Genomic DNA, 16,498 nt, shown 5'->3' with positions numbered 1-16,498 from the left:
CTTTGTCGTCCCCCCCGTCCCCCGTCCCCCACAAGAGAGCGGCTGCTTTGAATAACAAAGGTGTCCGTCAGCCCCCAAGGAGGGACGAAGGATTTTTTTTCTCTCTCTCCCTCCCGTCTTCTTTTTTTTTTACGGACCAATGAATTCAGTGATGGGGATGCTGCCCGTGAAGTGAAAGGGAAACTCCACACGTCGTCCTAAGTTTTTTTTTTGAAAGTTATATGCCTAAGATTTTTTTTTTGAGAGGAGGAGGAGGGGGGTGAGAAGAGAGTTTGTGGAGGAGGTGGGTAGGTGGGTGGCGCGCGTGTGCGCGCGCGCGCGCGGGGTGGGAGACAGAGAGAGAGAGCGAGCTAAGGATTTATTGAAGAGTAATCTGTGTTGATTTCGATGTCGTTACACACGCATGTTTTCAGTGGGCTCGCAAAGCGGGGGCAGGCGTAAGGCCGTGCTGCTGGAACCCGAGTCGCAGACGTTACTTCGCGTTCGCTCGTTCGCTTGCTCATCGCAAAGCGAACTCTTCCCGCCAAGCTCGCAGCCGTGCGACAGAGTTATTTATTGCACTGTTGATGCATTTGGCGTGTACAATATATAATGACTAACGACAAAAAGCACTGCCGCCTTTGTAAAGTCCATTACGGAACGAAGGTCTTCCCACGCTGTGTCGGAAGTTGGGGGTTGTTTGATCGATCGTTACCTTCTGCAACCCAAGCTGGGCAATCTATGTTCGCGAAGGGCGTCACTCCGCTGCGGTTCAGAATCACACGGCCACCAATGTTAACCGTGACCGGGGATCGAACCCATCTCGCCAGACTCAAAAGCGCCCACGTGTGCCCAATTAAGTCATTACAGTGCAGCTCTGCTTGAACTGCAGCAGATTCATATTTTTGCGAAACTTTTTTTAAAAGGATAATCGACGCATGACTATGTAATTCTTACGTATGTTATTGTTTTCAACTTGTAACTTCCCGCTCCTGTGCAAATGCCTCCCCCCATTTTCTCCATTCCTTCCTTTCCGTAATGTCCTGTCCCAGTCGTGGCCTCCAAACTCTGTGATCTCGTCTCGCTCCTGCCCTCTCCTCCCTCTGTCTTCCTCTCTTGCTGTCTCGCAGTCTCCACTCCGTTAGTCAACTTTGTTCATCATCATCACCGTGGGGCGCGTCGAGTGTGTGTGTAGCGACTTTATTTGTATACCTCAACGAAATTAAATCGGTATTCTCGTGAAGGCGTGCATCCAACGGTGGTGTTGCGAGGACCAGAGTCTGTGGACAGAGCACTCCCAAGGATACGGCGAATCACCATCATCGTCAACTCTCATCAGATGTTGCCACGGTCATTTGTACTTGAAATATTTTTTGTTCTTTAATAACATCATTGGTGGCCGATGATCATCTTCTTCTTCCTCCTCCTCCTCCTCCTCATCCTCACAGCTATCCGCATTTCTTTGTCCCCTCAATGCTAACCGCGTGGAATAAATGTCGCGAGATTGGCAAGTATTTTTCGATTTAAAGCTTTCGTGACTGCAGGGATTCATCTTCTTGGTTCTTTCGGTAAAGTCACGTAGAAGGGAAATAATAAAATAATAAAAATAAAACATAATCTTTTTATTTTACTATTTCCCTTCTACGTGACTTTACCGAAAGAACCAAGAAGATGAGATGAGCAAGGTTGAGCCGCACGCACGCCCGTTCACGTGGTTGCACGCGCGGGGCGCGACACGACCACGACTCATCAATCACGATGACTAATGGTGATGAGCCGCATAAAGACGTGCCAATCTATCGGGGCAAAGTAATTGCAATTGCGCGACAATTGCCTGCGGTAATAAATAAATGCGTTCACGCGTGAGCGCACGCCAGCTTTGGCGTTTGCGCCGTATTCTTTGGATGACAAGACGCACTTGCCCCCGTCGCTTCATAAGCAAAAGTGCTTCTCGTTTACCCCCTGGTGTGTGAGTGTGTGAGAGAGACCGAATTTGTATAATAGTATTAACACCGGGCACATATGGGGTGCGTAGAGCATCTTGCAGTCTGACAAATATGGCAATTGTCGCAGGTCCAGTCCCATGTATTACGCATATCCAGAAGCGACGAGTGTATACAGTATGTGCACAAGTGAATTACAGTCAAAACTCATTAATCCTTATTTACAGCCTCTATTGTCAATTAATTGCCAGATGAAGGCTTCACCACGCCGTGTCGGTCATAGGGATTATTTTGACGATACTTCACCCCGTTGGTCAGAGGGAGATGATGAAAGGGGGGTAGGGCTAGCGTGGCCCTGCAGGACCGGTTCACGCATCACATGGCACTGTTCGCCGTAGCCCGAGATTTAAAAAATAGATACGTATTTAAGGCTGAGTCAACCTAGGAGAATCCCATGACTAGGTTGAGCACAACAACAAAAACTGAGCACAAAAAAGCAGGTCTGAAGAAATTAATTTTTAAAAAAAATTTTTAAAGTCCGCGGTCCGGGAACGTCGAGACGCGCAAGATCTCGATCTGAACTTAAATCGGCGCTCTCCTCGCTCCTCACCGTACGCGTTTAGCAATCATCGGGCGTGCCGAGCATATGCGCGTCGACGTTTTCGATTTGTTGTATAACTGAACGAAATTAAATCGTGATTCTCGTGATCGATGTGCCGACCCGCGGTGGTGGTGTTGGGATGACAGGAGTCTGCGAACAGAGCCATCCCTAGAGTACGGCGAATAGGGGCGACTGCCCCGGGCCCCGCGTTTCGGGGGGCTGGTGGGGGGGGGGCGCGCTTCGATGTAACGGTGTCAGGTGTAATACTTCAAGTTTAGTTCGAAGGCGTCGGGGGGACCACACACTGGGATTTCTCCCAGGCACCGCACTTCGCTAAGGACGGCTCTGTCTGTGAAACCCGGGCAACGCACGAGGCCGCTGCAGTACGGCGCGATCATGGTCAGCAACGCAGGACTTGCAATCCAGAAGTCGCCAGTTCATTCTACCGGCACCGGTAGAAAATAAAATAAATCACGACGTTTCGGGCGCTCGTGTTGCGCCCGAAACGTCGTGATTTATTTTATTTTATACCTACGTGACATTACCAAAAGAACCAAAGAGTATGGATTCCTGCAGTCACGAAAGTTTCAGATCAAGACGAACAATATTTTTCGATTTAAAGCTTTCGTGACTGCAGGGATTCCTCTTCTTGGTTCTTTCGGTAAAGTCACGTAGAAGGGAAATAATAAAATAATAAAAAATAAAACATAATAAAATAATTCTCACGACGTTTCGGGCCCATTCAGACGCGGTCTTTCCGACAGACCTGTTCTTCACATGAGGACGGCTGCTTGCGTTGTGGCCGAAACGTCGAGAATTATTTTATTATGTTTTATTTTTATTATTTTATTATTTCCCTTCTACGTGACTTTACCGAAAGAACCACACACGCAACAGTGTAACTACGGCACAACCATCGCTAGGTGATCGGCCAGGTCGCGTGTGGATGGGATAACGGTGGCTAATGCTTCCACCTCTCCCAAGACATCTTGGAAGAGTAGGCCAAAGCACTCTTGAGAAGAGGCGCTCGAGTGGAGGCCCCATCCGCCCGCCAGCGGGATGTGAGAAAGCGACTGCAGGGTCGCGCCTTTAGCTTACTAAATAATACTAATCTCTACGTCTCGTCGATATTTTAATTGAAGGGCAATAAAGTGGCGCTGAGCCGACCACGATGATCACTTGGCAGATGGGACCCGGATCAGTGGACGGTTGGGGTTGGTGGTGGGGGGGGAGATTGACCGAAGCTGGTGGAAAGAAACGGTGGGGAGGTGGTGGTGGCGGGAGGGGGGGGGCAGTGTTGAATCGTGGGTCGAGTGAGTGACCGGAGTGGAATAGGAGGGGGCCTGTGGCTCGCAAAAAAAAGTGTGTGGGGGGCGTGGGGGAGTGCCGTGTAAACGGGTATCCGTGAAATGAGAACTGAGCACACGGCAGCTTGAGATTAGAGCCTTCTGGGTTGCCCCTATACGCCGACAGCATCAGCCAATTATTTGTGTATCAGCCAATTATCATGCCGCACAAAGTCGGGCTTGGCTTTTTAAATAAATAAATTACTATTTAAGCGATTTACGATTCAGAATAGACTCACGGCCTTGTGTCCCCCCCCCGCCTCCAAATCGCGTTATCTCGCCACTGCGTGTCTCGCTTATAGAAGGCGGGGTAGATCTGAGGCTATCGGGATGGGTGTGTTGTGCGTGTCTGTCGACCAATCTACGTGCAATTTATTTTCTACACGTATATGTTACGTGTGAGAGAGAGTGTGTGTTGCACTAGATTACTTTGTGCAAGTGGAATATTTTTTAGTAGTAGGTTGTTACCCTTTTAAACTGGTACAAAACTGACACCTTTATACAAGGCATCATATTTGCAATAACCACAACACAAGTAGTCAAAAATGCAAACAAAAAGAAGCAACTCTGATAATGATAATAGCTAGTTTATACCAGAATGGTAGAGTATATATTATGGATGCGTTGGAGTACCGAATACTTTGGATTGTAAAGATGCTCCGGAAAGTAAGACGCACTCAAAACGTGTGCCCGTTGTCAAGGAAGTTATCCACATAAAAGACACAGATTCCTCTATATCCTTAACAGACTGTTGAGGCCAGTACTGTTAGTGAGCACCTATCAAGGGGATGTTACCACATCACACTCGGTACTCATTTAAGGCTCAGTTTTCCGAGGGAAGCCCCAGGACTGATTCTGATTATCGTCACTGGTGTTGGCCGTGAGCTGGAATCGAACTCGGGTAGTTGAGTTCGTAGCGCAAAACGCGAAACAACTACACCACCCTTAGCCTGATGACGACCGCTTGTGTTGCGATCGAAACGTCGTAGTTTTTTGTTATTTTCTTTGAACCTATCCACGTGACTGTACCGAAAGACCCAAAGAATAACTACACCACCGCTCCAACAACAACATTCACCATTGGCAACCAAGTGGCGGTGACCTCATCAAAGCGCTTGTGCCAGGCGAAGTGCACTTTGATACCGCGTGAAGTGTAGAACGCTCGCTGGCAGGAGGTCACGGGACAGACCCAGGTTTTTGGGTTGAATATCTGAGATGACGACCGATCCCCACATATGGTCTCGCACACACACACACGCTTATCGGATTATAAAATGCACCCCCCTCCAAATCTCTGCTTTATAATACAGAGGAGAAAGTGCGTCTCGTAATCCTGAGAATACGGGATACATGCCCGTGCGATTTCACCGATTATTATATCGCAAGATCGTGAGAAATGGCGACGGCTCAGAGAGAGGCCATCATCATCATCGTCCAGCAGTGGATAGATCATGGCTGCTAAATCCCCAATGTGTAAATGACGAGACAATCCCCATCATGAACATTGTCCAGGCTCGAAAACAAAAAGATTCTAACAACAGCACACGGAAGGAGTGCAAAGAGCACGAAAAGCACGGACACTTGCCTGCCTTTTCAACACGCGGGTTTTTTCATGAACGCTACCCACACCGATTGGTGAAATGTAAAGAAAATAACTTTAAAGGGGGTAATGTAAGACATTACCTGCTTGACAGTAGTCAAGTTTATTTACCTATACAATTATAAATATGAAACACACACACACACACAAGATGCATGTGTTTAAAAAACGTGCAGTCATCGCGTTACTTGGAAACGTAATCACAAACGGTGTCGTAAAAAAGATTAAATTCACAATAACGATTGTCAAACAAAACGTAATAAACCTATCCATCGCATTCTACGCAAACGCGTTCGAAATGTTCAACAAATTATCTGGCGATGCCGCTACTGCGTTGGCTGCGGTGCACAAGCACAATTCACAACAACAACAAAACTCAACAACACTGTGGCTTTAAAAATGTATATACTAGGTGACGTTTCGGGAAGTAGCCCTTCTTCATGGTACTTATTACAAAGCAATAATTGATGTGCTACAAAGAAGGGTCATTGCCAGAAGGCAATAATTAATCAGTGCCATTGACAAATGCGTTAAGTTTTTTGTTTGTTAATTGTCCTCAATGTTTGATGAGCATTCTGTTAAAACTTACACCGAATTCTAACGGATTTCTGTTGGTAGACCCTCTCCGAAGCGTCGGTGATGTTGAGGCCAACATGCTGAACGTAAAGGTGTACGGTTTACATTTCGTGCCGTATCGAGGCAATGCATGATGAGGATCGTTGTACGTTCCATTAAAAACACACCGTATCATGAAATGTAACCTCTAGCAAATCAAAGGCACATACGTGTCGATTTGATTATTACCATTTTAATTTTTAAAGTAAATGCTTGCGTTTACGGATCGATGCAATAATAACGATGATGATAGGAATTAACCGCACGTTTATCATGATTGGCTACGTACGGTGCGAAAGAAGTTCAACATACAGTACATGGGATTTGTCTGACATACTTCTCCGCTTTGGTCAGTGGGGGGTGGTGAAGGGGCAGGAGAGAGAGAGGGGGGGGGCAGGACCGGTTCACAACATCACTTACCACTATTGTAATTCGTGGCCTGGAATCAAACTCACTCAGTTCGCTGGATCTCAACTTACAATGCGCTAACCACTGCGCCACCGCTCCAACAGCAGCAGCAGCAAGCCGATTGCAGTCTTGGCACTTTCATTCGGCCACTTTGTCGGCACCTTCTCCATCGAGTGATGTTTAAAACGCCGTGCGATCAATCACCGTTTAATTAGTAATCAACAACAACGCCCACCGACTCAGCCACCCACGCCAGACGCTTCAATGCGTGTCCGCTGAAGCTTCACTCTCACGAGGGAGGAGAACCATGCTTTCGCGTGGGGTTGGCTTCCAACGTGCGCGTGTCCTCGGATGTATGTGTGTATGGAAACTCTGCAATACTCATTTTAGCTTTCCCTTGAGTATGTACCACACCCCGCCTTCATTATATATATATATTTTACATGTGTGTCTTGATTGTATAGGACTAGCTTTCTTTAATGTATACTGTAAACTATTGCAATGCCCTCTTGAGTAGGGGGGTGGGGGGCGAGATTTTACTCAAATTAATTGAATGAATGAACGAATGAGGAGGATAGAACAGGATGGGTATAGCTGTCTGGCCAAGCCTTATTTGCATATTTGCAAATATGCAAGTGTCCCGAACTTCTTTCGCACCGTACGTAGCCTACCGCATTGTGTCTAAAGACTTCAAAATACATTTTGTATTCATACTGATGACTCGGTGGTGCTGCTGCTTGCGTTGGAAGTTAGTGGCACAAGCACAAATAGAAGAAGGGCCATTGCCCAAAACATTGGGCGTTATTACTTGTTTTTGCCGTTTTTAAGGCCACGGTGCTGTCAACGAATGTGTGGGGTAACGTTTTGCTTGTTAACTTATACAAAACTGCACTCTCAAAGCTGAGTCGTAAAGAGTATAAAAAAGGTCTGGGTATAAACGAAGAGAAAGAAAATCCGTGAACCCTTACAAATACATTTTCGTTTTAAAACTTTGGTCCATTTGCAGGCTTAACGCTGAGATTTAAATAAATACATATTATTTCGTGGACAGGGGCACACAAAGACAAAGATCTCCCTTAACAGCCTCAACAGACTGTTGGGGCGAGTGCTGTTCGCGAGCACCTATGAAGGCCGGCACGGCACACGAGGGGGTGGGTGGCCAGCACCACGCCCGGCCGCCTTTGTCTCCTCACCAGCGATGTTTACACACCGCACCAAGTACTCATTTGCGGCTGAGTCGACCCAGAGGAGGCCCAGCACCGGTTCAGATAATCGTCACAGTTGCTGACCGTGAGCGGGAATCGAACTCGGGTGGCCGGGCTTGTAGCGCAGCGTGCCAACCGCCACACTACCGCTCTCCATGTGTGTGCACATACACACACATACACACACACATATATACCAGAGGCCAGCCCTGTTCGGGATTAAATGACGCATGCAATAAATAGCTATGGTTCCTTTTGAAGTGGGTGTCGATATGGATTTCACGTGAGACAATGGTGACGCGCGCGGGCACAATCGCAGCCCCCGCAGCGCGCGCACGTGCGCATTCATTCAGAGTTCACTGCCAAAAAGGGGATATTTAGCTCACGCCACGGACAAAGAGCCCCCCAGCGTATAGCCAAACAGACTGTTGGGGGTTGAGGGGGGGTGGCGAGGGTACCGCTAGCGAGCAACCACCGGCGGTGATTCGCCCCCGTATCACTCACTTTGAGCACCAATGTTTAACACGCCTGGTTCTCGCCGATGATCGCCAGATGGCCGAAACCGATCCAAGAGTTTGCCTGCTTGAACATATGGCTGCGTGATGATGTGTGTGTGTTTGGACATCCAATGGGTTGATGGACCGTATGTATATATATACACACACAGGATATGAATATTGTTGATAATTGTTTTTTTTACTTTCTATCTGGCAACAAAACTGACACCTTTTTTACAAGGAGTCATGTTTGCATAGTCCACAATACCTGCAGAAAATAATGCAAACAAAAAACATAACTCTGATAATGTGCACTGTCCTTGAGTTTTGTTGCCAGATAGAAGGGTAAAAAACCAATTCTCATATTTTTTACTGGCAAATGAGGTTCCAATGGTATATGGATATTGTTTATATGATGACCGACAGTATGACGCCCTGATTATATTTCCTCGTCACTCATGTATCGCTACGATCATGGGTACCTTGAACTTTGCTCACTGGTTCCTCGTCCCGCGAATTCTTCGAGCGAACTCCGGTCACCCACGCAGCGGCTTTCGACTCAGCCGTCGAACAAAGACGACGGTCACCGCATCGCGGTGGTGCTTCCAGGTGCGATGCTGCGGCCGTCTGGAACGCGCTCTTCCTTGCGATGTTAGGAAACCACTAGAACGATGCACTTGTAAATCATCTAGATTGACGGACTCATTTCTTTAGAACTGCTTTTTGTGCTTAGTTTGTTGAAGTTCGCCATACATACATCCCACGTTGAGAACTCGGTCTGCCAGACGGAGTTGGTCGCTTCATCCGTACTACGTTCAAGCACCACACTGCAGGTCACCTCAACAAAGACAAAGATCCCCCGTATAGCCTTAACAGACTGTTGGGGCAAGTGCTGTTAGCGAGCACCTATAAAGGGCGGCCCGGCACACGAGGGGGTGGGTAGCCACCACCATCCCCGGCCGCCTCCCCAGTGGCGATGTTCACGCACCGCACCAGGTACTCATTTGGGGCTGAGTCGACCTAGAGGAGGCCCAGGACCGGTTCAGATAATCGTCACTGGGTGTTGGCCGTGAGTGGGAATCGAACTCATGTCGCTGGGTTCGTAGCGCACCAACCCACTCACCCACCCACTCACCAACCACACCCACCCACTCACCCACCCACCCACTCATCCACCCACTCACCCATCCACCCACTCACCCATCCACCCACTCACCCATCCACCCCACCCACCCACCCACTTACCCAACCACCCACTCAACCACCCGCCCACCCACTCACTCACCCACCCACTCACTCATCCACCCACTCACCAACCCACCCACCCATCCACTCACCCACTCACCCACCCACTCATTCACCCACCCACTAACTCACCACACTGCTTCTATCCTCACACTGCTCCGCTGTGGAATTTCCTCCTCCCGTCGTCTGAATTCCCAAATTCTCATGAACGTCCTATATTTCAAGAAACAGAACAAACATTCAATCGTATATTTACACATTCACGCGTGCTGTTTGTGACTGTCGGATCGTGAGTCATGTTTTCGTTTGCCACCGTCTATAGCCCGCCACGATTCAGACTTCCGAGTGGCTTTAGTTTCGGCTGTTAGAGCGGAGGCGCGTATCCAGAACGGTGTTGTGGATTTGAGCCTTGGGCGTGAGGGTTCCAAGTAATGAGTGTTTTCAAGTGGGAGGGAACCCGGAGCACCTGGAAAAAAAACACGAGTGCGAAGGGGAAACGCTCTATCCCGTACAGACGGAGCGGGTGGGAGTCCACATGTTCGCTGCGCTGCACTTTCCTGGCGAGCCAGGGATACGGGAAGTGAGCTTCACGACATCTGCGTGGTGACTATTCTGGAAAATCGCCCGACGACGCCGGATGTAATTACCAGCGAAACGTCGTACTACTCAAATTGTAAATGTTGTGGGTTTATTCTCCAACACACTGGTGGGCTGAAGTAGTAAACTAATTGGCGTTTTGTTAACGTCACAAATCCCTTACTAATTGGCTGTTTCGTGTGGTGGAGGGTTACGACGCATTTATACTTACGCGATCTAACCCCCCAAAAAACCTTCATTATGAATCTGTGTGGTGATCCACCAATCCTTGCTGCCTCAACGGTGCTGGAGTACAGGTCACGTGCGTAGCCATCGACGCCCGGCAGAAGACCTCTTCCACGTCGCTCCCGCTCCCGGTGCATCGATCCGTCGTGCTCTTCTTGCACGCGCGCTCCATCTCCGTGATGTTCGTCCTCCGTGGTGTTTCCACACCCCCCCCACCCCCCCCCCCCCCCGCTCTGTCTGCGATTCCGTCACCAGTCTCGGCCCTCTCGGTGGTCCTTTTGTGAGAAGCGAACTTACGATTTGTTGGGAAAAGTTTTTGTTGTTTGTGCTTCGTTTGTTTTGGTGTCATTTCTTAATTTATTTATTTTAGGTTTCGCTTGGTAGTAGGGTTTTAATTTGTTTGGTATGTACGTGTGTGTTTCTTTTGCGTCGTTCATAGCCAACTTCGTATATGTGATTTGGTCCTTATATATGATAAACGTGCAGCGTTGTGGGATGATGTTGGCATGAATGACGCTATATAAAATTTTATTCAGAATTATTATCATCAATGTTTTGAGGCAATAACCTTCCTTCATAACACATCAATTTGAGGTGCGATGTTTTATGGTTAGGCAATCACAGACAAATACATAGGCACATAAACACACATAGCTACACACTCACGCAGTAACAAACGCAATCACACACACAGGCACCCACAAGCGCACACGATCACACACGCACTCACAGACACATACATAGCCACACAAACACACATAGCCACACACGCAATCACTCACATACACAGGCACTCACAAGCGCACACAATCACACACACACACACAGGCACTCACAGACATACATAGCCACACAAACACAAGAGACTCACAGTCAGCCACACACACACAGGCCCGTGCTTCTTAAACCTGTCGCCTTTGTGTTTTCTTTGGAGCGGGGAAGAAAATGTGTCAGATCGCGTTAAGATTGCGTATGGGTAATGACAGAAATCAATACAGGCGACGCTCGGCTTCTTGCGAAATGAGTTCGAATCCGTTTATCCCCGCTTGCTTAGTCTTTGGACCATGCATCTGCCGTTAGTTAAGCTGCCTTTTAAAGCCGGCGTGCGCTAAAGGCGCATATTTCAGCGTGCCTAATCAGATTTCAATTTTTGCATTTTATGAGCTCGCTTCATTATCTCCCCGTTTTAAAACGCCATTTACCAAACAGTTAAATTGTCATAATAATGGCAATGCATTACACACGTACACGTTACTCTCGTGCATGCGTAAGAAGAGCCAACTAAAACGGATGCTTTTAGTAAACGTTTAAGAATGTATCCTATATAAATAATAATGATTTACAAGTCTTGAGTTAATCTATTGCTGTGTGGTGGAAATCTTCCCCCGACGCCGTATGGGCCATGGCGGTTTGATTTGACCATACTTCACCGGGCTGGTCAGCGCGGGCTGGTTAAAGGGTTTGCTGTGCAGATTTGGTTTAGTTCGATATCACGAGCCACTGATGTGAGAGCAGTGGCCGGGAATCGAACTCATGGGGCTGGGTTCACAACACAGTTGAACAAACCACGTCTCTGTCCAGCTGACCGATAATTTAAAATATATACTTTAAAAAACTGTATTGTATGACTACTCATTATGCAGTTTTTTGGGGGTAATATAACTTATATACACATTTTAAAAATCGCATTATAAGACATCATTGTACCCGTATATTTTCAAGTACAAATTTGGGATGCGTTTTATTTTCCGCTAGGTTTGTGTGTGACCAGATTCGTTTTGCATAACTTGATTGAAACTTGGAAACAACTTAATTTTGGGATGCGTCTTATTTACCAGAACATCTTACAATGCGGAGAAAGCTATACGGTCATTGAATTTACTGGACATCTGTGAAAAAGTGCTTCATAGCTTATCTGATTTCTCCAGTATAAATATTCTGATTCTGATATTTGCTCATTGAAGACGTTGTGTAAAAAATAAAAACCTACAATATCATGATTATTTTAATAAGCTAGAGTGGAATCCATAATTGAGTGTTAAGCACTTTCATTAATAATGCATCAGTGTGACCGTGTGTGTGTGTGTGTTTGTTGTCAGAGAGGCGAATGATTTGAGGGCAACTGCCCCCAAAAGTGTTCCTAATCTCGCGTTGCCTCGCTTGGCACAAATAAAAGCCTCATTGGCCACATTGAGTTTTGAATGTTTAATGAAAAGGGGAGGTCGAGGCAAGGGGAGGGGTGGGTGGTGGGGAACAGGGGGAGTGGCGAGTTATAGAGGTTCTATGACTCTGTATGGATCTTTATAATCTGTATAGAAATAATCAGTTAAGACCCCACGCGCACACAACAAGTAAGTAGATTCCTTCACGCGTTCCTAATGATCGCACTGAGACCTTTATTTCATAACACACAGAACTCGCAACTGTCATCGACATAATGACCACGATGAGCTGTATTTTTAACAGTGCCTCGTAATAATAATATAATGCGTGGCAATCTTAATGCGCAATGATCTATCAAAAAAAGACGCCGTGGATGGCGCTTTTAATTGCTCCTCTATTGCTGTTGACTTTGCTGCAATGTGTGTGCACGCGTGTGTACTTTATATGCTCCGCAGTTTGAAGTCATCCGAGTACGCGGTGAATTCTGCACGTGCATGTAGAAACTTCAGGGTTGCATGGTCAGCACATCGGGCTTGCAATGCAGAGGTCGCCGCTTCGATCTCCCAGCTCGGCAGTTGTGATAGTGGGGGGATGTCTTAATTCACCCACCTCTCTCTCTCCCTGGCAATGCAAAACGGGTACACCATGTCTCGGCGTTCTTCAGGTCGCGTGCGGTGAGGCAACGTGTGGTTACTGCCCCAAACGTCTGCAAAAACGCATGGCCAGGAGCTTAGAAGAGGAGGCCTAAATTCCACATATGTAAAAAAAAAACTCCCCAGAACTCCCTAGAGGGGAAGCCCTTTAGCTAGCAGTGGTGTGAGCAAGACATTGTCGAGCTGCAACTTTACAAATGTTACATCCATTGAAGGCTCTGGCCCTAAAAGTGACATCAGACTCTTCGAGCTGAGAACCCATACTCTAGAGAACATATAAATGAATGAATGTGTGTATCATAACGCAGTCAAACTATTTTACAGCCCTTGCCAATCCACTGATGTGTGAAGGCATCCCCACGTGTTGTCAGTCATGGGCATTGTTCCGATATCACCCACCGCTGATGTGAGCTGTCGCTAACTCAGGTCACCGGGTTCACAGCGCAGTGTGCTAACCACGTTACCACCGCTCCATCCTGCAACCCTATAACGCTGTATATAACATTCTACATAATTATTATATGTAACCTAAAAAATGTCAAGTGTTTGAATACGAGAACATGTCAAGATGCTGTGCAAGGCACACGTATATATCCAGCACTAGCGTACACTGTTTACAAAATGAAAACAATTAAATAAGACAACACACACGCATATGAAGAATGTGCTGTCAAGTCTATCAACGGCGACGTTGAATGAGTAACCAGCAAAAATAGTAGGGGTGATGATGTGACTGCAGTAAGACATCAAAAGATATTTCACCGTATTTTAAGAGGTACATTTCCCGCCTGTATTTTATTTCAGCATTGGAGGTGCGTCTTATAATGCGGTTTATGTGTGGGACCAGATATGTTTATCTCAATTGATGCTGGGCACACATTTTGAGTACGTCTTAATCTCAAAGCCATCTTATAATACGGAGAATACAGTATCATTTGAGGAATGTGTTCTGTCTACTGTACAGTACTTTTTATCCAATAATTTCCATTCTCACGAAGGTCTATGGGACACTCATTATATCTGCAGCTTCATCGATGTTTTTTTTTCATGGTTCGAGTTCGCGTTACGACCACCCCTGTCAACCCCTTATCAGTGCTGCCGACCTTATCACGGACCAATTCAGACCGTATTGGTCACGCCGTGCCCTTAGACATCTAGACGTTCATCCTACAGTCCCATCACAAGGGAGAAATACAAACAAGTAGACAACTGCCGAGACTACACTGACCACGAGGACACTCACCACTACACTCACCACTTTTACACTCACCATAACATACCTGTCAACCCTTATCAGTGCTGCCAACCTTATTACAGACCAATTCAGACCTTATTGATCACCCTGTGTCCTTATACATCTCAACGTTTATCCTATAAAGTCCTATCACAAGGGAAAAATACAAAACAAAGACAAAGTTTTTTCTTTGCCCGTATTGAAACGGCTGTACGCCGTATGGACCTAACAGGTATGCACTTTATGCATCTATTGTAAAAGCCCGGTGTTCCGTTTGTCTGTCAACTTTCAGAAAGCCTGAATCAAAAAGTTATATAAAGTGGACCCCTACCCTGATGTGGGGGTAAAAAGTTGATCCAACAGATTTCCAAAAATTGTCGACCCCCCTCCCCCCCACAAAAAAATAAATATTTAAGGCCGCCGAAATTCTAGTTAAACAAATTACTTGGTGATACTGCGTCGGTAAAGTATCATTACAGCACTTGTGATGGACCCAACGCAGATCCCTGGATTTGATCTTCCACGAATGCTCACGGTCCACCCTAAACCGCATCCACTGCACAAACCATGGCAGATGCGGATACCCGATGACTGTGGTCATCCAGAACAGACCGTACAACGTGTCGCGACGCATTGAGCAGTCCACATCTAACAAGTAACAAGGAGACATCGCAGCGATAGACTGCGCTTCTCCTGACGCAGTTATCTGGCTTGACGACCTGAATGTGAAATTGTAGTTGTTGATTTGCATCTACATCAAGCCAGTTGTGGTGCAAACGCACACACACACAAAACAAAACGTGTTCATAAACAGCGCTCCTTCTTCACAGCACGTGGGATTATGTGCGCATGAGGGAGAGACATTCCCCGATACGTCGCCTATTTCACGTTTTCCTTTTGGGGGCGGTGTCGTTGAGGTACACGTTGAGTGTTTTTGGTGGTGGAGTACTTAACGAGGCGATCGGTTGCATGCAAATGAATCGCTTCTATAGTGATCTCTCTGCAACCAGAGGTTCGCCGCACCTCCGACTAGCACGGTTGCCTACGTACGGTGCGAAAGAAGTTCAAATACGTACACATTTAGACGGGACATTTAGTGCTAACAGCGCCATGGCAATAACACTCACCCATATACAAGACAGAGGCTCACCTTTGTAATGTAAATCACCCCCAGCGATAAGCACCATCCATTAGTTAATTTCACACGCAGCCTTTCGCGACCAATTACATTTTTTGGGGGGTCAGATTGCGCCAGTTAAGTGTCGTAAACCCTCCTCCACCCAACACATCCCATCAATAGTCGTCACGTGATGAACAAACGTGCCCAACGCATTAACTACTTCAGCAGTACCGGGCAAATTGGCTAATCAGCAATTGCCTGACGCTGGTTTTGACTCCCAGCGAAACGCCGTTACCCACCACGTGGTAAATGTGTTGTGTGCATTGCGCTCTTCCCTTGGTCTACAGCACAGCGGTGGTGCTGCTTACACGGTAACAATTTGTGCCGGTTCATAATACAGCAGTTTCTGAGATCGCGTAAATGTGTCGTAAAACCCACCTCCACCCGACATAGACAATTAGTCATACCTGTTTAACACGTAGGCTTTCGCGACCAATATTATTCATAATCAACGTTTTTGGGTTAGATTGCCAACGCACCGGTGGGCTAAAGTAGTGAACTATTTGTCTTTTGTCAACGTGACACTCTTTTGCTGATTGGCCGTGTCGGGTGGTGGAGGGTTACGACACATTTATAAATAACGCGATCTAACCCAAAAACGTTATGAATTAGTTATACCTGTCAACCCATACGGTTTGCCAGTATTCTTGTACAGGTAAATTGAGTTTTAAAGTCCACGGCGTACAGCCGTTTGCAACACAAATATTTGTCTATTTGTGTTTCTCCCTTGTGCTGGGACTTTGTCGGACGGACGTTGAGAATTTATGACACGTTATCAATAAGGTTTAAATTGGTCTGTTAGAAGGTAGGCACTGATAAGGTGTTGACAGGCATGAATTAGTAAGAGAGGATTTTTCCCCATCCACAAGTAATAAACATGCGTATCCAGGATTTATTTGGCTGTTATACATTTCCACATAAGCCACTTCGTTCAGCTATCATGTGTGGCCAGGACGCTTCTGAAAAAAAAAGCGCTATATAGCTCAGTGGGCCTTACTTCGTATTGA

Source organism: Lampetra fluviatilis, chromosome 16 (assembly GCF_964198595.1).
Source record: "Lampetra fluviatilis chromosome 16, kcLamFluv1.1, whole genome shotgun sequence".
Classification (NCBI taxonomy): Eukaryota; Metazoa; Chordata; class Hyperoartia; order Petromyzontiformes; family Petromyzontidae; genus Lampetra; species Lampetra fluviatilis.
Note: the sequence above shows the minus strand (reverse complement) of the source record.